We start from the raw sequence: 24,765 nt of genomic DNA on the forward strand, positions 1-24,765 counted from the left end.
TGTTGTATTTGTGTTTTTGAAAATAACACAGCTTGGGTGTTTATTTGTATTATTTTCCGAGATACAGCTAAGGGTTTTATTTGTATTTTTGAAAATAACGCAGCTTGGGGTTGTTTTTGTATTATTTTCCGAGATACGTCTAAGGGCTGTATTTGTATTTTGAAAATAACACAAAATGGGGGTGTATTTGTATCATTTTCCGAGATACAGCTAAGGGTTGTATTTGTATTTTTGAAAATAACCCATCTTGGGTGTGTATTTGTATTATTTTCCGAGATACAGCTAAGTGTTGTATTTGTATTTTTGAAAATAACACAGCTTGGGGGTGTGTTTGTATTATTTTCCGAGATAGAGCTAAGGGTTGTATTTGTATTTTGGAAAATAACTCAGCTTGGGTGTGTATTTGTATTATTTTCCGACATACAGTTAAGGGCTTTATTTGTATTTTTGAAAATAACGCAGCCTGGTGGTGTATTTGTATTATTTTCCGAGATACAGCTAAGTGTTGTATTTGTATTTTTGAAAATATCGCAGCTTTGGGGTTTTTTTGTCTTATTTTCCGAGATGCATGTCAGGCTTGTATTTGTATTTATGAAAATAACACAGCTTGGGGGTGTATTTGTATTATTTTCCGAGATACAGCTTAGGGTTGTATTTGCATTTTTGAAAATAACGCAGCTTGTAGGTGTATTTGTATTATTTTCTGAGATGTAGCTAAGGTTTGTATTTGTATTTTTGAAAATAATGCAGCTTGGTGTTATATTTGTATTTTTTTTGGAGATACAGCTAAGGGTTGTATTTGTATTTTCGAAAATAACGCAGCTTGGGGGTGTATTTGTATTATTTTCGGAGTTACAGCTAAGGGTTTTATTTGTATATTTGAAAATAACTCAGCTTGGTGGTGTATTTGTATTATTTTCTGATATACAGCAAAGGGCTGTATTTGTATTTTTGAAAATAACCCAAAATGGGGGTGTATTTGTATTATTTTTCGACATACAGCTAAGGGTTGTATTTGTATTTTTAAAAATAACACAGCTTGGGAGTGTATTTGTATTATTTTCGGAGATACAGCGATGTGTTGTATCTGTATTTTTGAAAATAACACAGCTTGAGGGTGTATTTGTATTATTCTCCGAGATACAGCTAACGGTTGTATTTGTATTTTTGAAAATAATACAGCATGGGCGTGTGTTTGTATTATTTTCCGAGATACAGCTGAGGTTTGTATTTGTATTTTTGAAAATAACACAGCTTGGTGGTGTATTTGTATTATTTTCCGAGATACAGCTAAGGGTTGTATTTGTATTTTTGAAAATAACACAGCTTAGTGGTGTATTTGTATTATTTTCCGAGATACAGCTATGGTTTGTATTTGTATTTTTGAAAATAACACAGCTTGTGAGTGTATTTGTATAGTTTTCCAACTTACAGGTATGGGTTGTATTTGTATTTTTGAAAATAACACAGCTTGGGTGTGTATTGGTTTTATTTCCGAGATACCGCTAAGGGTTTCATGTGTATTTTTGAAAATAACGCAGCTAGGGGGTGTATTTGTACTATTTTCCGAGATACAGCTAAGGTTTTCATTGTATTTTTGAAAATAACACAGCTTGGGGGTGTATTTGTATTATTTTCCCAGATACAGCTAAGCTTTGTATTTGTGTTTTGGAAAATAACACAGCATGGGGGTGTATTTGTATTGTTTTCCGAGATACAGCTAAGGGCTGTTTTTTTATTTTTGAAAATAACACAACATGTGGGTGTATTTGTATTATTTTCCGAGATACAGCTAAGGGTTGTATTGTATTTTTGAAAATAACACAGCTTGGGTGTGTATTTGTATTATTTTCCCAGATACAGCTAAGGTTTGTATTTGTATTTTTGAAAATAACACGGCTTGGGGGTGTACTTGTATTATTTTCCCAGATGCAGCTACGGTTTTTATTTGTATTTTTGAAAACAACACAGCTTGGGGGTGTATTTGTATCATTTTCCGAGACACAGCTCAGGGTTTTATTTGTATTTTTGAAAATAACACAGGTTGTGAGTGTATTTGTATTATTTTCCAAGATACAGCTATGGGTTGTATTTTTATTTTTAAAAATAACACAGCTTGGGGGTGTATTTGTATTATTTTCTGAGATACAGCTGAGGGTTGTATTTGTATTTTTGAAAATAAGGCAGCTTGGTGTGTATTTGTATTATTTTCCGAGATACAGATAAGGGTTGTATTTGTATTTTTGAAAATGACACAGCTTGGGGGTGTATTTGTATTATTTTCCGATATACAGCTAAGGTTTGTATTTGTATTTTTAAAAACGACACTGCATGGGGGTGTGTTCATATTATTTTCCGAGATACAGCTAAGGTTTATATTTGTATTTTTGAAAATAACACAGCTTGGGGTTGTATTTCTATTATTTTCCAAGATACAGCTAAGCGTTGTATTTCTATCTTGAAAATAACACAGCTTGTGGGTGTATTTGTATTATTTTCCCAGATACAGCTAAGTTTTGTATTTGTATTTTTGAAAATAACACAGCTTGGGGGTGTACTTGTATTATTTTCCCAGATACAGCTAAGGTTTGTATTTGTATTTTGGAAAATAACCCAGCTTGGGTGTGTATTTGTATTATTTTCCCAGATACAGCTAAGGTCTGTGTTTGTATTTTTGAAAATAACACAGCTTGGGAGTGTATTTGTATTATTTTCCAAGATATAGCTAAGGTTTTTATTTGTATTTTTGAAAATAACACAGCTTGGTGGCGTATTTGTATTATTTTCCGAGATACAGCTAAGGATTATATTTGCATTTTTGAAAATAACACATCTTGTGGATGTACTTGTATTATTTTCCAAGATAGAGCTATGGGTTGTGTTTGTATTTTTGAAAATAATACAGCTTGGGGGTGTATTTGTATTATTTTCGAGCTACAGCTCAGGGTTGTATTTTTATTTTTGAAAATAAGACAGCTTTGCTGTGTATTTGTATTATTTTGCGAGATACAGCTGAGGGTTGTATTTGTGTTTTTGAAAATAACACAGCTTGGGGGTGTATTTGTATTATTTTCCGAGATATAGCTAAGGGTTGTATTTGTATTTTGGAAAATATTACAGCTTGGGTGTGTATTTGTATTATTTTCCGAGATACAGCTAAGGGTTGTATTTGTGTTTTTGAAAATAACACAGCTTGGGGGTGTATTTGTATTATTTTCCGAGATACAGCTAACAGTTCTTTTGTATTTTTGAAAATAACACGGGTTGGTGGTGTTTTTGTATTATTTTCCGAGATAAAGCACAAGGTTGTATTTGTATTTTTGAAAATAACAGAGCTTGGGGGTGTATTTGTATTATTTTCCGAGATACATCTAAGGTTTGTATTTGTATTTTGGAAAATAACACAGCTTAGGGGTGTATTTGTATTATTTTCCCAGATACAGCTAAGGTTTGTATTTGTATTTTTGAAAATAACACAGCTAGGGGGTGTATTTGTAATATTTTCCGAGATACAGCTATGGTTTCTATTTGTATTTTTGAAAATAACACAGCTTGTGGGTGTATTTTTATTATTTTCCCATATACAGCTGGTGTTTGTATTTGTAGTTTTGAAAATAACACAGCTAGCCGGTGTATTTGTATTATTTTCCCAGGTACAGCTAAGGTTTGTATTTGTATTTTGGAAAATAACACAGCTTGGGGGTGTTGTATTATTTTCCGAGATAGAGCTCAAGGTTGTATTTGTATTTTTGAAAATAACACGGCTTGGGGGTGTATTTGTATTATTTTCCCAGATACAGCTAAGGTCTGTATTTGTATTTTTGAAAATAACACAGCTTGGGTGTGTATTTGTATTAAATTCCCAGATACAGCTAAGCTTTGTGTTTGTATTTTGGAAAATAACAGAGCTTGGGGGTGTTTTTGTATTATTTTCCGAGATTCAGCTAAGCGTTTTATTTGTGTTTTTGAAAATTACACAGCTTGGGGGTGTATTTGTATTATTTTCCGAGATACAGCTAAGGGTTGGATTTGTATTTTTGAAAATAACACAGCTTGGGGGTGTTTTTGTATTATTTTCCGAGGTACAGCTATGGTTTGTATTTGTATTTTTTAAAATAACCGAGCTTGGGTGTGTATTTGTATTATTTTCCAAGATACAGCTAAGGTTTGTATTTGTATTTTTGAAAGTAACACAGCATGGTGGTGTATTTATATTATTTTCCGAGATACAGCTAAGGTTTTATTTGTATTTTTGAAAATAACACAGCTTAGGGGTGTATTTGTATTATTTTCCGAGATACAGCTAAGGGTTGTATTTGTATTTTTGAAAATAACAGAGCTTATGGGTGTGTTTGTATTATTTTCCGAAATACAGCTAAGGGTTGTATTTGTATTTTTGAAAATAACACAGCTTGTGGGTGTATTTTGTTATTTTCTGAGATACAGCTATGGGTTTTATTTGTATTTTTGAAAATAACACAGCTTGGGGGGTATTTTTATCATATTCCGAGATACATCTCAGGGTTTTATTTGTATTTTTGAAAATAACACAGCTTGTGTGTGTATTTGTATTATTTTCCAAGATACAGCTATGGGTTGTATTTGTATTTTTGAAAATAACACAGCTAGGGGGTGTATTTGTATTATTTTCTGAGATACAGCTCAGGGTTGTATTTGTATTTTTGAAAATAACGCAGCTTGGGGGTGTATTTGTATTATTTTCTGAGATACAGCTCAGGGTTGTATTTGTATTTTTGAAAATAACGCAGCTTGGGTGAGTATTTGTATTATTTTCCGAGATACAGATAAGGGTTGTATTTGTATTTTTGAAAATGACACAGATTGGGGGTGTATTTGTATTATTTTCCGAGATACAGCTAAGGTTTGTATTTGTATTTTTAAAAACCACACTGCATGGGGGTATGTTCATATTATTTTCCGAGATACAGCTAAGGTTTATATTTGTATTTTTGAAAATAACACAGCTTGGGGTTGTATTTCTATTATTTTCCGAGATACAGCTAAGCGTTGTATTTCTATCTTTGAAAATAACACAGCTTGTGGGTGTATTTGTATTATTTTCCCAGATACAGCTAAGTTTTGTATTTGTATTTTTGAAAATAACACAGCTTGTGGGTGTACTTGTATTATTTTCCCAGATACAGCTAAGGTTTGTATTTGTATTTTGGAAAATAACACAGCTTGGCTGTGTATTTGTATTAATTTCCCAGATACAGCTACGGTTTGTATTTGTATTTTTGAAAATAACACAGCTTGGGAGTGTATTTGTATTATTTTCCAAGATACAGCTAAGGTTTTTATTTGTATTTTTGAAAATAACACAGCTTGGGAGTGTATTTGTATTATTTTCCGAGATACAGCTAAGGATTGTATTTGCATTTTTGAAAATAACACATCTTGTGGATGTACTTGTATTATTTTCCAAGATACAGCTATGGGTTGTGTTTGTATTTTTGAAAATAAAACAGCTTGGAGGTGTATTTGTATTATTTTCGAGCTACAGCTCAGGTTTGTATATTTATTTTTGAAAATAAGACAGCTTGGCTGTGTATTTGTATTATTTTGCGAGATACAGCTAAGGGTTGTATTTGTGTTTTTGAAAATGACACAGCTTGGGGGTGTATTTGTATTATTTTCCGAGATACAGCTATGGGTTGTATTTGTATTTTTGAAAATAACACAGCTTGGGGGTGTGTTTGTATCATTTTCCGAGATACAGCTCAGGGTTGTGTTTGTATTTTTGAAAATAACACAGCTGGTGAGTGTATTTGTATTATTTTCCATGATACAGCTATGGGTTGTATTTGTATTTTTGAAAATAACACAGCTTGAGGGTGTATTTGTATTATTTTCTGAGATACAGCTCAGGGTTGTATTTGTATTTTTGAAAATAACACTGCTTCGGCATGTATTTGTGTTATTTTCCGAGATACAGCAAAGAGTTGTATTCGTATTTTTGAAAATAACACAGCTTGGGGGTGAATTTGTATTGTTTTCCCATATACAGCTAAAGGCTGTATTTGTATTTTTCAAAATAACACAACTTGGGGGTGTGTTTGTGTTATTTTCCGAGATACAGCTAAGAGTTGTATTTGTTTTTTTGAAAATAACACAGCTTTGGGGTGTATTTTTATTATTTTCCGAGATACAGCTAAGGGTTGTATCTGTACTGTGGAAAATAACACACCTTGGGGGTGTATTTGTATTATTTTCTGACATACAGTTAAGGGTTTTATTTCTATTTTTGAAAATAATGCATCTTGTTGGTGTATATTTATTATTTTCCGAGATACAACTATTGGTTGTATTTGTATTTTTGCAAATAACACAGCCTGGGGGTGTGTTTGTATGATTTTCCGAGATACAGCTAAGGGTTGTATTTGTGTTTTTGAAAATAACACATCTTGAGGCGTTATTTGTATTGTTTTCCGAGATACATCAAAGGGTTGTATTTGTATTTTTGAAAATAACACAGCTTCGCGGTGTATTTGTATTATTTTCCGAGATACAGCTAAGGGCTGTATTTGTATTTTTGAAAATAACACAGCGTGGGGGTGTATTTGTATTGTTTTCTGAGATGCTGCTACGTTCTGTATTTTTATTTTTGAAAATAACACAACTTGGGGGTGTATTTGTATTATTTTCCGAGATACAGCTAAGGGTTTTATTTGTATTTTTGAAAATAACACGGCTTGGGGGTGTATTTGTATTTTTTTCCGAGATACAGCTAAGGGTTTTATTTGTATTTTTGAAAATAACACAGCTTTGGGGTGTATTTGTATTATTTTCCGAGATACAGCTGTGGGTTCTATTTGTTTTTTTGAAAATAACACAGGTTGCGGGTGTATTTGTATTATTTTCTGAGATACAGCTAATGGTTTTATTTTTATTTTTGAATATATTACAGCTTGAGGGTGTATTTGTATTATTTTCCGAGATACAGCTAAGGGATTTACTTTCATTTTTTAAAATAACGCAGCTTGTGGGTGTACTTGTATTATTTTCCAAGATACAGCTATGGGTTGTATTTGTATTTTTGAAAGTAGCACAGCTTGTGGGTGCATTTGTATTATTTTCCAACTTACAGCTACGGGTTGTATTTGTATTTTTGAAAATAACACAGCTGGGGGGTGTTTTTGTATTATTTTCCGATATACAGCTCAGGGTTGTTTTTGTATTTTTGAAAATTACACAGCTTTGGGCTGTATTTGTATTATTTTCCGAGATACAGCTAAGGTTTGTATATGTATTTTTGAAAATAAAACAGCTTGGTGGTGAATTTGTATTGTTTTCCGAGATACAGCAAAGGGCTGTATTTGTATTTTTGAAAATAACACAACTTGGGGTTGTATTTGTATTATTTTCCGAGATACAGCTAAGGGTTGTATTTGTATTTTTGAAAATAATACAGCTTTGGGATGTATTTGTGGTATTTTCCGAGATACAGCTATGGGTTGTATTTGTATTTTTGCCAATAACACAGCTTAGGGGTGTTTTTGTATTATTATCCGAGATACAGCTAAGGTTTGTGTTTGTATTTTTGAAAATAACACAACTTGGGGGTGTATTTGTATTATTTTCTGAGATACAGCTAAGGGTTGTATTTGTATTTTTGAAAATAACGCATCTTTGGGGTTATTTGTATTATTTTCCTAGATACATCTAAGGGTTGTATATGTATTTTTGAAAATAACGCAGCTTGGGGCTGTATTTGTATTATTTTCCGAGATACAGCTAAGGGTTTTATTTGTATTTTTGAAAATAACACATGTTGGGTGTGTATTTTTATTATTTTCCGAGATACAGCTCAGGGTTGTATTTGTATTTTGGAAAATAACACAGCTTCGGCATGTATTTGTGTTATTTTCCGAGATACAGCTAAGTGTTGTATTTGTATTTTTGATAATAACACAGCTTGGGTGTGTATTTATATTATTTTCCAACATACAGCTAAGGGTTGTATTTGTATTTTTGAAAATAACACAGCTTGGGGTTGTATTTGTAATATTATCCGAGATACAGCTAAGGGTTGTATTTGTATTTTTAAAAATAACACAGCTTGGGGCTTTATTTGTATTATTTTCAGAGATACATCTAAGTGTTGTATTTGTATTTTTGAAAATAACGCAGCTTGGGGCTGTATTTGGATTATTTTCCGAGATAGAGGTAAGGGTTGTATTTGTATTTTTGAAAATAACACAGCTTCGGGGTGTATTTGTATTATTTTCCGATGTACAGCTAAGGGCTGTATTTGTATTTTTGAAAATAACACTGCTTGGGGGTGTATTTGTATTGTTTTCTGAGATACAGCTAAGGGCTGTATTTTTATTTTTGAAAATAACAGAACTTGGGGGTGTATTTGTATTATTTTCCGAAATACATATAAGTGTTGTATTTGTATTTTTGAAAATAACACAGCTTGGGGCTGTATTTGTCTTATTTTCCGAGATACAGCTAAGGGTTGTATTTTTGTTTTTGAAAATAACACAACTTTGGATTTTATTTGTATTATTTTCCGAGATACAGCTAAGGGTTGTATTTGTATTTTTGAAAATATCACAGCTTGGAGGTGTATTTTTATTATTTTCCGAGATACAGCTAAGGGTTGTATTTGTATTTTTGAAAATATCACAGCTTGGAGGTGTATTTTTATTATTTTCCGAGATACAGCTAAGGGTTGTATTTTTGTTTTTGAAAATAACACAAGTTTGGATTGTATTTGTATAATTTTCCGAGATACAGCTAAGGGTTGTATTTGTATTTTTGAAAATATCACAGCTTGGAGGTGTATTTTTATTATTTTCTTAGATACAGCTAAGGGTTGTATTTGCATTTTTGAAAATAACACAGCTTGTGTGTGTACTTGTATTATTTTCCAAGATACAGCTAAGGGTTGTATTTGTATTTTTGAAAATAACACATCTTGGGGCGTTATTTGTATTGTTTTTTGAGATACGTCTAAGGGTTGTATTTGTATTTTTGGAAATAACGCAGCTTGGGGCTGTATTTGGATTATTTTCCGAGATAGAGGTAAGGGTTGTATTTGTTTTTTTGAAAATAACACAGCTTCGGGGTGTATTTGTATTATTTTCCGATATACAGCTAAGGGCTGTATTTGTATTTTTGAAAATAACACTGCTTGGGGGTGTATTTGTATTGTTTTCTGAGATACAGCTAAGGGCTGTATTTTTATTTTTGAAAATAACACAACTTGGGGGTGTATTTGTATTATTTTCCGAAATACAGATAAGGGTTGTATTTGTGTTTTTGAAAATAACACAGCTTGGGGCTCTATTTGTATTGTTTTCCAAATACAGCTAAGGGTTGTATTTGTGTTTTTGAAAATAACACAACTTTGGATTGTATTTTTATTATTTTCCGAGATACAGCTAAGGGTTGTATTTGTATTTTTGAAAATAACACAGCTGGGGTGTGTATTTTTATTATTTTCTGAGATACAGCTAAGGGTTGTATTTGCATTTTTGAAAATAACACAGCTTGTGTGTGTACTTGTATTATTTTCCAAGATACAGCTAAGGGTTGTATTTGTATTTTTGAAAATAACACATCTTCGGGCGTTATTTGTATTGTTTTCCGAGATACATCTAAGTGTTGTATTTTTATTTTTGAAAATAACGCAGCTTGGGGCTGTATTTGTATTATTTTCCGAGATACAGCTAAGGGTTGTATTTGTATTTTTGAAAATAACACAGCTTCGGGGTGTATTTGTATTATTTTCCGAGATACAGCTAAGGGCTGTATTTGTATTTTTGAAAATAACACAGCGTGTGTGTGTATTTGTATTGTTTTCCGAGATTCAGCTAAGTGCTGTATTTTTATTTTTGAAAATAACACAATTTGGGGGTGTATTTGTATTATTTTCCGAGATACAGCTAAGGGTTTTATTTGTATTTTTGAAAATAACACAGCTTTGGGGTGTATTTTTATTATTTTCCGATATACAGCTGTGGGTTCTATTTGTATTTTTGAAAATAACACAGCTTGGGGGTGTATTTGTATTATTTTCTGAGATACAGCTAAGCGTTTTATTTGTATTTTTGAAAATATTACAGCTTGGGGGTGTATATGTATTACTTTCTGAGATACAGCTAAAGTTGTACTTGCATTTTTGAAAATAACGCAGCTTGTGGGTGTATTTGTATTATTTTCCAACATACAGCTAAGGGTTGTATTTGTATTTTTGAAAATAACGCAGCTTGGGGGTGTATTTGTATTATTTTCCGAAATACCACTGAAGGTTGTATTTTTATTTTTGAAAGTAACTCAGCTTGGGGGTGTATTTGTATTATTTTCTGAGATATCGCTAGGGTTGTATTTGTATTTTTGAAAATAATGCAGCTTGGGGGTGTATTTGTATTATTTTCCGAGGTACAGCTAAGGGTTGTCTTTGTATTTTTGAAAATAACACAGCTTGGGGGTGTTTTTGTATTATTTTCCGATATACAGCTCAGAGTTGTATTTATATTTTTGAAAATAACACAGCTTGGGGGTGTATTTGTATTATTTTCCAATATACAGCTAAGGGTTGTATTTGTATTTTTGAAAATAACGCATCTTGTGGGTGTATTTGTATTATTTTTCAAGATACATCTAAGGGTTGTTTTTTTATTTTTGAAAATAACGCAGCTTGGGGGTGTATTTGTATTATTTTCCGACATACATCTAAGGTTTGTATTTGTATTTTTGGAAATAACGCAGCTTGGGGGTGTATTTGTATTATTTTCCTAGATACAGCTAAGGGTCGTATTTGTATTTTTGAAAATAACGCAGCTTGGGGTTGTATTTGTATTATTTTCCAAGATACATCTAAGGGTTGTATTTGTATTTTTGAAAATAACACATCTTGGAGGCGTAACTGTTGTCCTTACTAAAAGAAAAATTTGTTGCCTGTGAAAGAAAAAGAAATAATTAAATATTTTTTCTTTGAGACAGGGTCTTGTTCTGTCACCCAGGCTGGAGTGAAGTGGTGTGATCTCAGCTCACTGCAGCCTCATCCTCCCTGACTCAAGCAATCCTCCAACCTCAGCCTCCTGAGTAGCTTGGGAACACAGGTACATGCAACCATACCTGGCTTTTTTTTTTTTTTCCCGAGATGGATTCTTGCTCTTTCCTCCAGTCTGGAGTGCAGTGGTGCAATCTCAGCTCACTGCATCCTCCACCTCTGGGTTCAAGCAGTTCTCCTGCCTCAGCCTCCTGAGTAGCTAGGATTGCAGGCGTGCACCCCCACAGCCAGCTTATTTTTATATTTTTAGTAGAGATGGGGTTTCACCATGTTGGCTATGCTGGTCTCAAACTCATGACCTCTTGATCTGCCAACCTCAGCCTCCCAAAGTTCTAGGATTACAGGTGTGAGCCACCACTCCCGGCTGTATTGTTTTTAGTACAGGTGGGGTTTCATCCTGTTGCCCTGGCTGGTATTGAACTCCTGACCTGAAGTTATCCTCTCACTAATGCTCCCAAAGTACAGGGATTACAGACATGAGCCACGGCATCTGGCCTGAGACAACAAATTTGTCTTATTCTAAGCCACTTAATTTGTGGCGCTTTGTTACAGCATCCCCAGCAAAGTTATATCCAACGAATAATCCATTTCATTGTTGTTGTTGTTGTTGTTGTTGTTGTTGTTGTTGTTGTTGTTTTTGAGACTGAGTTTCGCTCTTGTTACCCAGGCTGGAGTGCAATGGCACGATCTCGGCTCACCGCAACGTCCGCCTCCTGGGTTCAGGCAATTGTCCTGCCTCAGCCTCCTGAGTAGCTGGGATTACAGGCACGCACCACCATGCCCAGCTAATTTTTTGTATTTTTAGTAGAGACGGGATTTCACCATGTTGACCAGGATGGTCTCGATCTCTTGACCTCGTGATCCACCCGCCTCGGCCTCCCAAAGTGCTGGGATTACAGGCTTGAGCCACCGTGTCCGGCCGTTGTTGTTTTTAAGGAAAAAAAAGGAAAGAAAGAAAGAAAAAAGAATAATTAAAAAGAATGAAGGAGAGGAAGAAAGAGGAAGAGGGAGAGAGAACGGGAGTGTTGCTTTATTGCCCAGGCTAGAATGCAGTCTGAAAACGGGTATTGAAAACGTCTTTTATGCCAGTAGTTTTGCTTAATAATGGAGACAGGAAAAAAATGAGGAAAGAAAGTAACAAACAAGCAGCCAACCTATAATTCATTTAAACCTGTAAGTAGGTATGATGTGGTACTGATAAGAGTGTATATTTTGTGTATTTAAAATGGAGAGTTCTATAAATGTTTATTAAGTTTACTTGTTCCGGATGTGAGTTCAAGTCCTGGATATCCTTGTTAATTTTCTGTCTCGTTGATCTGTCTAATATTGATGTTGAAGTCTCCCCCTATTATTGTGTGGGAGTCTGTCTCTTTATAAGTCTTACGTAATCTGGGATTTCCTGTATTGGGTGCGTATATATTTAGGATCGTTAGCTCTTCTCGTTGCATTGATCCTTTGACCATTATGTAATGTCCTTCTTTGCCTCTTTTGATCTTTGTTGCTTTAAAGTTTATTGTATCAGAGGCGAGAATTGCAACTCCTGCTTTTTATTAATTAACTTATTTTTGCTCTCAAGTTGGTTGGTAAATCTTTCTCCATCCATTTATGTGGAGTCTTTGTGTATCCCAGCATGTGAGATGGGTCTGGATGCAGCATACCGATGGGTTTTGCATTTCATTGTTAAAGGACACAGAAGCTCATGCTCTCTGTCATTCACGAATGTGTAATTAGGTTTTGGCCAGGAGCAGAGGCTCATACCTGTAATCCCAGGACTTTGGAAGGTTGAGATGGGAGGACCACTTGAAGCTCAGAGTTTGAGGCCAGCCTGGCCAACATGGTGAGACCCCATCTCCACACACACACACACACACACACACACACAAATATTAGTTGGGCATGGTAGCATTCACCTGTAATCCCAGCTACTCAGGAGGCTAAGGTGGGAGGACTGTTTGATCCTGGGAGTAAGAGGCTGCAGTGGGCTATGATTATACCACTGCACTGTAGCCTGAACAACACAGGAAGTCCCTATCTATCTCTTAAAAAAAAAAAAAAGGAAAAAAAAAAAGGGCTGGAGTTTGAGTTTGTGTTTTTGTTGTTGTTACTGTTGTTGTTGTTGTTGTTGTTGTCGTCTTTTTTTTTAGACGGAGTTTCGCTCTTGTTACCCAGGCTGGAGTGCAATGGCACGATCTCGGCTCACCGCAACGTCCGCCTCCTGGGTTCAGGCAATTGTCCTGCCTCAGCCTCCTGAGTAGCTGGGATTACAGGCATGTGCCACCATGCCCAGCTATTTTTTTATATTTTTTAGTAGAGACGGGGTTTCACCATGTTGACCAGGATGGTCCCAATCTCTTGACCTCGTGATCCACCGCCTTGGCTTCCCAAAGTGCTGGGGTTACAGGCGTGAGCCACCAGGCCCAGCCTCATTACTGTTGTTTTTTGAGATGGAGTGTCATGCTCTGCCCGGGCTGGAGTGCGGTGGTTCAATCTCAGCTCACTGCAACTCCACCTCCTGTGTTCAAGTGATTCTCCCACCTCAGCCTCCCAAGTAGCTGGGATTACAGGTGTGCACCCCCACACCTGGCTCATTTTTATATTTTCAGTAGAGATGGGATTTCACCATGTTGGCCAGGCTGATCTCAAACTCCTGACCTCAGGAGATCCACCGGCCTCGGCCTCCCAAAGTGATGGGATTACAGGTGTGGGTCACTGCGTTCGGTCGATTTAGTGTTTTGGCTGGGTTGGGTCTGGCAGGTGTGTGGTTAATAAACCAGGTCTAAATATTTCCAGGCTACTGGTGGGTCAGGCACGCACTGACAGCAATGTTGTGGATGGTGATACTGGCTTTGAACATGGAAGAAAACAAGGTCTGGTCTCCTTTTTTCACCCAGACGGTGTCGACGAGCTGACCTAGGAGATAACAGGACAGGTACATGAGACCCCGTGTACATCCTGGGAAAGGCGGTGGCAACTGCTTGGGACCCCAGCCCACCTGGCTAGTGGCTCTTCCATGTTCCTTACAGGTTTTGAGAGGTTTGCTATTCAAAGGAGGATGAATCAAGGAAAGTACAAGGCTGGGGCACAATTTTGTTAAACATGACAAGGAATATGCCTTGGTTCAAGAAAACCCATGGCTCAGCACGGTGGTTTACACCTGTAATCTCAGCACTTTAGAAGGTGGAGGTGAGAAGATCACCAGAGGTCAGGAGTTCGAGGCCATCACGGCCAACATAGAAACCCCATCTCTACTAAAAATACAGAAATTAGCCAGGTGTGGTGGCACATGCCTGTAGTCCCAGCTACTCAAGAGGCTGAGGCCTGAGAATCCCGGGAGGTGGAGGTTGCAGTGAGCCGAGACCACACCATTGTACTCCAGCCTGGGTGACAGAGTGAGACTCCATCTAAAAAATAAAATGAGAAAATCCGATCCTTCTGCCACGCATGGGGGTGCATGCCTGTAATCCTAGCACTTTGGGAGGCTGAGGTAGGCACATCACTTGAGGTCAGGAGTTCAAGATCAGCCTGGCTAACATGGCAAAACCTTGGCTCTACTAAAAATACAAAAATGAACCGGGTATGGTTGCATGTGCCTGCAATCCCAGCTAATTGGGAGACCGAGGCAGGAGAATCACTTGAACCCCGAAGATGGAGCTAGCAGTGAGCTTAGATCACGCCACTGCACTTAAGCCTGGGGCCAGAGAAGACTCCATCTCAAAAGAAAAAAGAAAAGGCAATGCAACCCCTACTAGTCTTCTCTATAAGCAGGCTCAGAGTGATGGCCGTGGAGTTTTTGGTCAGCCAGGGGCTTGAACACAATGGAATGTCTTTTTTTTTGTTGTTTGTTTGTTTGCTTGTTTTTGAGACAGAGTTTTCACTCTTGTTTACCAAGGCTGGAGTGCAATGGCGCGATCTCGGCTCACCGCAACCTCTGCCTCCTGGGTTCAGGCAATTCTCCTGCCTCAGCCTCCTGAGTAGCTGGGATTACAGGCATGTGCCACCATGCCCAGCTAATTTTTTGTATTTTTTAGTAGAGACGGGGTTTCACCATGCTGACCAGAATGGTCTCGATCTCTTGACCTCGTGATCCACCCGCCTCAGCCTCCCAAAGTGCTGGGATTACAGGCTTGAGCCACTGCGCCCGGCTTGGAATGTCTTCTAATACAGGTAACTACTATAAGCAATAAAACAGGTTGGGTTTGGCAGCTCTCATCTGTAATCCCAGCACTTTGGGAGGCTGAGGCTGGAGGATCATTTGAGTCCAGCTGTTTGAGATCAGCCCAGGCAGGAGGGTGAAAGCCCATCTCTACAAAAAATAAGTTAGTCTTACATGGTGGTGCACCTGTGGTCCCAGCTACTGGGAGGCTGAAGCAGGAGGACTGCTTGAGCCTGAGAGTTGGAGGCTGCAGTCAGCCACAATTGCACCTGGATGCAGTGAGCCTGGATGACAGACTGAGACCCTGTCTTCAAAAAAGAAAAAAAAAATATTCATTTGTAAGGATAATACAGACTGAGTACAGTGGCTCACCGCTGTAATATCCAGACTTCCGGACTTTGGGAAGCTAAGGCAGGGGGACTGCTTGAAGCCAGGTGTTTGAGACCAGCGTGCATAACATAGAGGGACCCAGTCTCTACAAAAAAAAAAACACAAAAAAATTAGCCAGGCATGTTGGCATGTTCTTGTAGCCAGCTACTCACGAGGCTGAAGGGGGAGGATCGTTTGAATCCAGGGAAGGTGGAGGCTGCAGTGAGCCGTTATGTCACTTCTGCACTCCAGCCTGGGTGCAGTAGTACAGTCAGAACTCAGCACAGCCTGCACCTCCACAGAGCGAGACCCTCTCTCAAAAAAAAAAAAAAAAAAAGCTGGGGCTCATGCCTGTAATCCCATGACTTTGGGAGGCTGTGGTGGGCAGATCATGAGGTCAGGAGATCGAGACCATCCTCCCCAACATGGTGAAACTCCATCTCTACTAATAATACAAAAAAAAAAAAAAAGGTGGGCATGGTGGTACACACCTGTAGTCCTAGCTACTTGGGAGGCTGAGGCAGGAGAACTACTTGAACCCAGGAGGCAGAGATTGCAGTGAGCCAAGACTGAACCACTGCACTATAGTCTGGGATTACAGGTGTGTGCCACCAGGCCTGGCTAATCTTTGTATTTTAGTAGAGATGGGGTTTCACCATGTTAGCCAGGCTGGTCTCCAACTCCTGATCTCAGGTGATCCTCCCACTTCAGCCTCCCAAAGTGCTGGGATTGCAGGTGTGAGCCACTGTGCCCAGTCTGATTTTTTTCAAGTATTTAAAAATATAAAACCAATAAACATTCTTGGGCAGCTCATGAGCTGTATAAAAACAGATGGTGAGCCGGGCGCAGTGGCTCAAGCCTGTAATCCCAGCACTTTGGGAGGCCGAGGCGGGTGGATCACGAGGTTGAGAGATCGAGACCATCCTGGAAAACATGGTGAAACCCTGTCTCTACTAAAAATACAAAAAATTAGCTGGGCATGGTGGCACATGCCTGTAATCCCAGCTACTGAGGAGGCTGAGGCAGGAGAATTGCCTGAACCCAGGAGGCGGAGGTTGCGGTGAGCCGAGACAGAGCCATTGCACTCCAGCCTGGGTAACAAGAGCGAAACTCCGTCTCAAAAGAAAAAAAAAAAAAAAAAAAAAAAAAACAGATGGTGGGATCTCTATGTCTCCTGTGTAGATACTATATGCCATGGTTTCCAGAGCCCTGGCTAGATGTTTGTTTGAGACAGAGTCTCCCTCTGTTGGCCAGGCTGATGCAATGGTGTGATCTCAGCTCACTGCAACCTCCACCTCCAACGTTCAAGCAATTCATGTGCCTCAGCCTCCCTAGTAGCTGGGATTACAGGCACTACCACACCTAGATAATTTTTTTTGTATTTTTAGTAGAGATGTGGTTTCAGTATGTTGGGCAGGTGCTCTCAAGCTCCTGGCCTCAGGTGATCATCCTACCTCGGCTTCCCAAAGTACTGGGATCACAGGTATATGTGATTCTGGCTAAGTACATTTAAATACTAAGTACATTTAAGTACTAAGCCCTGGCTAGGTACCATTAAGGTATAATGGCATATGGAGGCTGAGGTGGGAGGATCACTGGATGCCAGGAGATCAAGGCTAGTCTGAGTAACATACCAACCAGAGAGATCCTATCTTTACAAAAAAAAATTTATATTAACTGGGCATGTTGGTTATAGTGTGCACCTATAGTACTAACTACTTGGGAGGCTGAGGCAGGAGGATCCCTTGAGCCCAGCAGTTCAAGGTTTCAGTGAACTGTGATCACGCCACTGAATTCCAGCTCTGAGACAGAGCAAGACACTCTTTCTAAAAATAGTAAAAAATGTTTTATTTTCTTGAGACAGTCTGGCTACATCACCTAGGCTGGAGTGCAGTGGTACAATCTCAGTTCACTGCAACCTCCGCCTCTTGGTTTCAAACAGTTCTCCAGTCTCGGCCCCCTGAGGAGCTGGGATTATAGGCGTGTGCCACTGGGTTTGGCTCATTTTTGTATTTTTAGTAGACACCAGGTTTCACCACGTCAGCCAGGCTGGCCTCCAACTCCTGACCTCAAATGATACACCCATCTTGGCCTCTCAAAGTGCTGAGATTACAGGTGTGAGCCACTGCGCCTGACCTTGTGAAAATGTTAGTGGCATTTTGATTATAATTGAATACTTTTTAAAAAATCAAATGCGCATACATATGATTGTTTTTGGCAGGACTAGGGGCCAGGACTTTTTTCTAATTCCTTCACCTTGTATTCTAGGGCCTTGCAAACATTAGGTGCTTAGCAAATGCAATAGAAGGCACTCAGACAGTGCTTGATGTGTAGTGCATACCTGGCTTCATTAGGAAGAAAGAGACAGACAGGAAGAACAAGGGAAAATTCAGGGCAATTGATCAGGTCGACACCATCATTGCTAAAATCAGAGGAGACCAGGCTGTCTGTGGTGGCTCATGCCTGTAATTTCAGCACTTTAGGAGTCTGAGGCAGGTGGATCACTTGATGTCAGGAGTTCAAGACCAGCCTGGACAACATGGCAAAACCTCATCTCTACTGAAAATACAAAAATTAGCCAGGCATGGTGTGGCAGGCCCCTGTAATCCCAGCTACTAAGGAGGCTAAGGCAGGAGAATCAGTTGAACCCGGGAGGTGTAAGTTGCAGTTAGATGAGATTACACCACTGCACTCCAGCCTGAGGGACATTGCAAGACTCCACCTCAAAAAAAAAAAAAAAAAAAAAAAAAATCAGAGAAGACCAAGATACCTGCAGATAATGCACTGTGTCACTTTCCCTGTGCATTTTTCCTGCCTCTTGGTAGACAGCTCCTAACATCACCATGAGATCCTGGTGAAGGAGGTGTGGATACTGGGGTTGCTACAGTTTATTGAACCATTTTTTTTCTCCCAGAGATGCTAATCTTCTGTCAGATTCCTTTGAGTGTTTTTCCGATCCCTGCTGTGGGCAGTTTACCCTCAGGGCACTTCTCCATGGAGCCACCAGCTGGCGCCATTGCTGCATAAGTGAAACTGACTCAAGATTAGAAAGTAGTGTTCCATTGTCTTTGAGCTGGGTGGGGTGGGTCAAACCTGTAATCCCAGTACTTAGGGAGGCTGAAACGGGTAGTTCACTTGAGGCCAGTAGTTCGAGACCAGCCTGGCAACATGGTGAAACCCTATATGGTGAAACCCTAATTTTTATACTAAAAATATAAAAATTAGCCAGGCATAATGATTCACGCCTATATTCCCAGCTACTCGGGAGGCTGAGACAGCATTGGTTGGGAAGCAGAGGTTGCAGTGAGCCAAGATCGTGACACTGCCCTTTAGCCTGGGTAACAAAGCGAGACTCCAGTTTTTTTAAAAAAAACAGTATTCCTAAGGACTGAGAGGGGAAACTGAGGCATGCAGACTGGAGTTGGGGTGGGGCTTGGGCTTGGCAAGAGAATGGGCTCAAGTAACATGTGAAGGACTCTCAGAAAGTCACAGCAACTTAAAAATCATTTATTCTACCTCCCACTTCCACATTTTCCAGATATAGAAACCAAAGCTGAGAGCGGGAGAGAACTATCCCAAAAGCACCATGTCGGTGGGGAGCTGGGTTGCCAGAGAAAACACAGGACATCCAGTGAAGTGTGAGTTTTGGACTCTTCGTGTATGTCTCAAATAATGCACGAGACTTAAACTAAAACCTTATTTACTCTTTGTCTTCGAAGGTAACTGTGCATCTGCATGATGCTTTGCTAAGTCTGACAACCCTCATGAGGGTAAAATGAAGATTAGGGAAATAATTAAATGTAATAAGCAAACATGCAAAATAAAGACAACTCTGTTCCCATTGTGCAGACAAGAGAATTGCACATTAGGGAGGTGGCTTGCCCCAAGGCCACACTCACAAGCGTCAGAGTCAGGATTTGAACCTGGTCCTGATTCCAGAGGTCCCAATTTCACTGTTGTGGCCAGGAACATCTCATAGTCCGCCATGTGCGTGCATGTTCTGTCTTGAATATAATCCTCTCCCCATCGTGTAAGTGGACCATTCCCCTCCCTGACATTGAAGAACCCCATATTCAGCAGGTGCCTCCTGACCCAGCAGACCCCCATGAGCCCAGATCCCTGAGACCTGGTGGCTGCCATTATGACATTCCCCGACTGCATCTTAGGACCCAAGTCTGACCCCCTGCAGGATCTGCAGCTGTGTTACAGGAAAGGGGACCCGATCCAGACCCCAAGGGAGGGTTCTTGAATCTCGTGCAAGAAACAACTCGGGGTGAGTACATAAAGTGAAAACACATTTTTTTTTTGTTTGGTTGGTGTTTTTTTTGTTTGTTTGTTTTTCAGATGGAGTCTCACTCTGTTGCCCAGGCTAGATAGAGGGCAGTGGTGTGATCTTGGCTCACTACAACCTACTCCTCTGGGGTTCAAGTGATTTTTCTGCTTCAGTCTCCTAAGTAGCTGGGATCACAGGTACTTGCCACCACACCTGGCTAATTTTTATATTTTTAGTAGAGATGGGGTTTCACCATGTTGGCCAGGCTGCTCTCAAACTCTTCACGTCAGGTGATCCGCCTCCCTCAGCCTCCCAAAGTGCTGGGGTTACAGGTGTGAGCCACAGAGCAAGTTTATGCTTTCCTAGACAAGCAAGTTTTTTAGGAAAGTAAAGATAGAATGGTTACTCCATAGAGCAGCCCAGAGGGCACTGGTGCCCATCTTTAGGGTTATTTCTTCATGACATGCTGAATAGGGGGGGTAGATTATTCATGACTCCCCTTTTATAGATCATACAGGGCAACTTTCTGATGTTGCCATGGCATTTATAAACTGTCAAGGCACTGGTGGCAATGTGGCAGTGAGGACGACCAGAGGTCACTCTCCTGGCCATCATGGTTTTGATGGGTTTTGGATTGGCTTCTTTACTGCAGCCTGTTTTATCGACAATGTCTCTGTGACCTGTATCTTGTGCTGACCTCCTATGTCATCCTGTGACTTAGAATGCCTTCACTGCCTGGGAAGGCAGCCCAGTAGGTCTCAGCCTCCTTTTACCCATCTCCTATTCAAGATGCAGTTGCTGTGGTTCACACACCTCTGGCAGCTGGGCTCCTTGGGATCTCCTGACATTCTGTGCCCTCTGTGCCCTCCTCCCTCACTGCCATCGCTGTCTTCCTGAGCCTCCTCCTTCTGAATTTCTTCATCACCAAGAAGAGGAATCGCTGTTAGGTTTGGCTTTTGGGAAAGGGATGGACCAGGCAGGCAGTAGGGAGGGAGACACAGGCCCTGGCATGGGCGATGGGGAGGGGAGAGCTGAGTGGGAGCCGGTGGGTCTGTCTTTGTTCTTGTCTCTGTGAGTTGCCCATTGTGCAGATCTGCCCCGCTCCTTCCCCATCGCAATGGATGGGGACTCCTCTCTCTAGTGTTCAGGCCCCGGGCCCTGGGTCAGATCAATGCCTTTTTCTCCTGCACTCCGTTAGTCAGAAGATTTGCTTGGCATCACCTTGAAAATGCATCCAGAAGCAAGGCCCTGGCTCACTCCCTACTTCTGTCCCAGCCTCTCTGCCCTTCCAGCCACAGGAGACCTGTGTGAGCTGAATCCATTGCACCCTCCTCTGCTCAGACCCACAGCGGCCCCATTTTTCTCGATCTGAGCCAAAGGCCCCAGAGTGGCCCACCAGGCTCACCCTGGGCTGCCTCATTGCCTCCAGCCTCACCTTCCACCAGTCTCCCTCCGTTTTCCACCTACCATTCTTCCCCATCCTCACACCTGCCTGATGTTCACACATCCCTCCAGGCATCTGCTTTAGCTGTTCCCTCCACCTGGACCACCCTCCTTCCAGAAGACCATTGTCCCCTCCAGCACCCCCTGCAGTCAGGGCTGCCTCCCTCACCACCATCCAGCAAGGACATGGCCCGCCCATCCCTCTCCTCCCAGCAGCTCCCTTCCTTGGCCTGTCCTGGGTTTGTTTTTGCTTTTCCCCAGCACTTCGCACTTCCTAAAGGGCCCTGCAGGAGGCTCCTGGCAGGGGCCGATGGCCTCGCTCTCCTTAGACTGGAAGCTCCACAGCAGCACGGGCCACTCCCTGTGGCAGACTCAGTATCTAGTTAGTGCTCCTCATGCAGAAGGTGCTGGATCAGTGTTTGAGAACTACAGGAGATAGGAGGGTGGAGAGAAGGGAGGGAGAGATGAAGGGAAGAAAGGAGGGAGGGGAGAAAGGAGAGGAGGGGAGGAGTGAAGAGGAGGGAGGCAAGGACACATAGGAAAGGGGAGGACAGATGGAGGGAAGGAAAGAGTTGAAGGAGGAAGAGAAGGAATGAGGGAGAGAAGGAAGAGAGGGGGGAGGGAGGAAAGGAAAAAAGGGAAGAAAGAAAGGGTGGGAGAGCAGAAGAAAGGAGTAGGGAAGAAAGGAAAGAAAGGTGGGAGAGAGGGAGGGAGGCAAGGGGCATGAAGGGAAGGAGTTTATTTCCTCTCTATGCCCAGCTGTCCCAATGTCCATCTGTCACTTGGACTGTTTCTCCAGCCTCCTGCGTGGCCTCCTTCAGGCATGGTGGCTCACACCTGTAATCCCAGCACTTTGGGAGGTGGAGGCAGGCGGATCACCTGAGATCAGGAGTTCAAAAGCAGCCTGGCCAACATGGCAAAATGCTATTTCTATTAAAAACTACAAAGATTATCTAAGCATGGTGGCAGGCACCTATCATCTCAGCTACTCCAGAATCTCAGGCAGGAGAACCGCTTGAACACAGGAGGCGGAGGTTGCAGTGAGCTGAGATTGCATCACTACACTCCAGCCTGGTAAGAGCAAGACTCCATCTCAAAAAATAAAAATTCTTCTCCAGGCAGCTGCCTTCTGATGATGCCCCCCTCACCCAGTGAAGCACAGGAGACCCCAAATTCCTGCCTGACCCGAAAGTGCCAAGTGACCCTTCCCACACACTCCTCTGGCCGCACTGTGTCCTCTGAGTCATGCTGTTCCCTGTCTCAAAGCCTCCCCTCCCTCTTCCCAGCCCCATCCTCTGCCTTCCTGGTGTCCACCTCCTGGTCATTTTATGTGTAGCTCAGGCTGTAATCCCAGCACTTTAGGAGGCCTAGGGCAGAGGATCACTTGAGCTCAAGAGCTTGAGGCCAGCCAGAGCAACATAGTGAGATCTCCCCCCTCCCCAAACCCCACCAAAAATGTGAAAGGAAGAAAAAAAGATGTAGCTCAGGCATTACTCACCTCCAGGTAGCCTTTCTGATAGTGCCATCCACAGGTGGGCTCAGGGGCAGCCTCTGTTCTCTGGGCATCAGAAGCTGCCTCCCTGGGGAAACGCTCCTGGGTCAGCTCCTGCAGGAGTCCAGACACAGGATAACGGTGGATGGATCAGGACTGAGGGTCAGAGATGCGGAGAGGCAGGCAGCTTTGGGACACACTTGGTGAGATCAGTGGGATTTTCTGCAGGGTGACTGTCAGGGTGCAGCGGATAATTCTGGACCAGCCGTGTCTTCATCTCTCTCTCCCCTCCAATCCCAGGAGAGCAAATGAGGCAGAAGGACTTGAGGGCCCGGCTCAGCAGCTCCATCCTCAGGAACTTGAGGACTATCAAGTTCCATGGCTGGTGAGGTCTGCTGTTCTGAGAGTTCCAGGCTTTTACCGATGTGGGGAGGAGGGTTCAGGTGCAGGTGGGCTGCAGAGGTAGAATCCAGGGTCTGAGTGGCCATATTGGCCAAGCTGGTCTTGAACTCCGAATGTTAAATGATTTGTCCGTCTCAGCCTACCAAAGTGCTGGGATTACAGGTGTGTGTCACCATGAACTGGCTAATTTGGGCATTTTCAGTAGAGAGGTGGTTTTGCTATGTCGTCCTTGCTGGTCTTGAACTCCTGGAGTCACATGATGCACCTGCATCAGCTTCCCCTTGTGCTGGGATTACAGGCATGAACCACCATGGCCATGCTTTCTTTTTTGAGACAGGATCTTATGCTGGCACCCAAGCTGGACTGAAGGTGTGTGCCACTATGAACTGGCTAATTTTTGTATTTCCAGTAGAGAGGTGGTTTTGCTTTGTCATCCTTGCTGGTCTTGAACTCCTGGAGTCACGCAATGCACCTGCCTCAGCTTCCCCTTGTGCTGGGATTACAGGCATCAACTGACGTGCCCAGCTAGTTTTTTTTTTCTTTTTGAGGAATTACCGAACTATGTGAAACACAGGATGCACCGATTTTGTTCCCTGTACAGTATTTAAAGATTGTGGTTTCTCTCTCACCTTGCCAACACTTGTTAATTAACATTTGTTGGATTATATCCTTTCTAGTGTGTGTGAGGGAGTATGTCATAGTTTCAGTTTAGATGGCCATAGTCATGATAGTGATCATCTTTTTATGTGCTTGTTTTCCATCAACATGTATTTTTGGCAAAGCGTGTGTATGTCATTGTGTATGACATTGAGTATGTCATACAGTTAAGATGGCCCTAATGATAATGATATTACCCATCTCTTATGTGCCTGTTTTACATTTCAGTGTTTTATTGGCGGAGTGTGGGTTCAGCTGTTTCTCCATTTAGTAATTTGGTTGTTTTTGTTGTTGATTTATACAAATAACACATCGTGGCTAACAGACTGTTAGACATGTAATGCACAAATATTTTCTTCCTTTCTGTGGGTTGTGTTCCCCCTATCTTTTTTTTTTTTTTTTTTTTCATGAGATGGACAGAGTCTAGCTCTGTTTCCCTGGCTGGAGTGCAGTAGTGTGATCTCGGCTCATGGCAACCTCTACCTCCTGGTTTCAGATGATTCTCCTGCCTCAGCCTGCCAAGTAGCTGACATTACATACTCCCAGTACCATGCCCAGCCAATTTTCTGTATTTATTTATTGATTTTTGAGATGGTGTATTACTGTTGCTGTGTCACCCGGGCAGGAGTGCATTAGTGCAATATCGGCTCACTGCAACTTCCACCTCCAGGGTTCATGCGATTCTTCTCCCTGAGCCTTCTGACTAGCTGGGATTACAGACCTGTGCCACCACGCCCGGCAAATTTTTTGTATTTTTTATAGAGATGTTGTTTCTCCACAATGGTCAGGCTGGTCTCAAACTCTCAACCTCAGTTGATTTGCTTGCCTCAACTCCCCATAGTGCTGGGATTACAGGCGTGAGCCACTGCACCTGCCACTCCTAGGTATTTTGGTTTTCTTTCTTTTTTATTTTGAGATAGGTCTTGCTCTGT

General features: G+C 41.1%; 1 long non-coding RNA gene across 1 annotated transcript in view; it reads left to right on the top strand.

The window, feature by feature from the left end:
- Positions 1 to 10,977: 10,977 nt before the first annotated feature.
- Positions 10,978 to 24,765, top strand: part of LOC141584424 (uncharacterized) — a 50,205-nt gene continuing 36,417 nt past the window's right edge. The window contains exon 1 of the long non-coding RNA XR_012517482.1: positions 10,978 to 11,093. This is a non-coding gene — a long non-coding RNA (uncharacterized LOC141584424). The remainder of the gene's footprint in view (positions 11,094 to 24,765) is intronic.

Source organism: Saimiri boliviensis, chromosome 4, assembly GCF_048565385.1.
Source record: "Saimiri boliviensis isolate mSaiBol1 chromosome 4, mSaiBol1.pri, whole genome shotgun sequence".
Lineage (NCBI taxonomy): Eukaryota > Metazoa > Chordata > Mammalia > Primates > Cebidae > Saimiri > Saimiri boliviensis.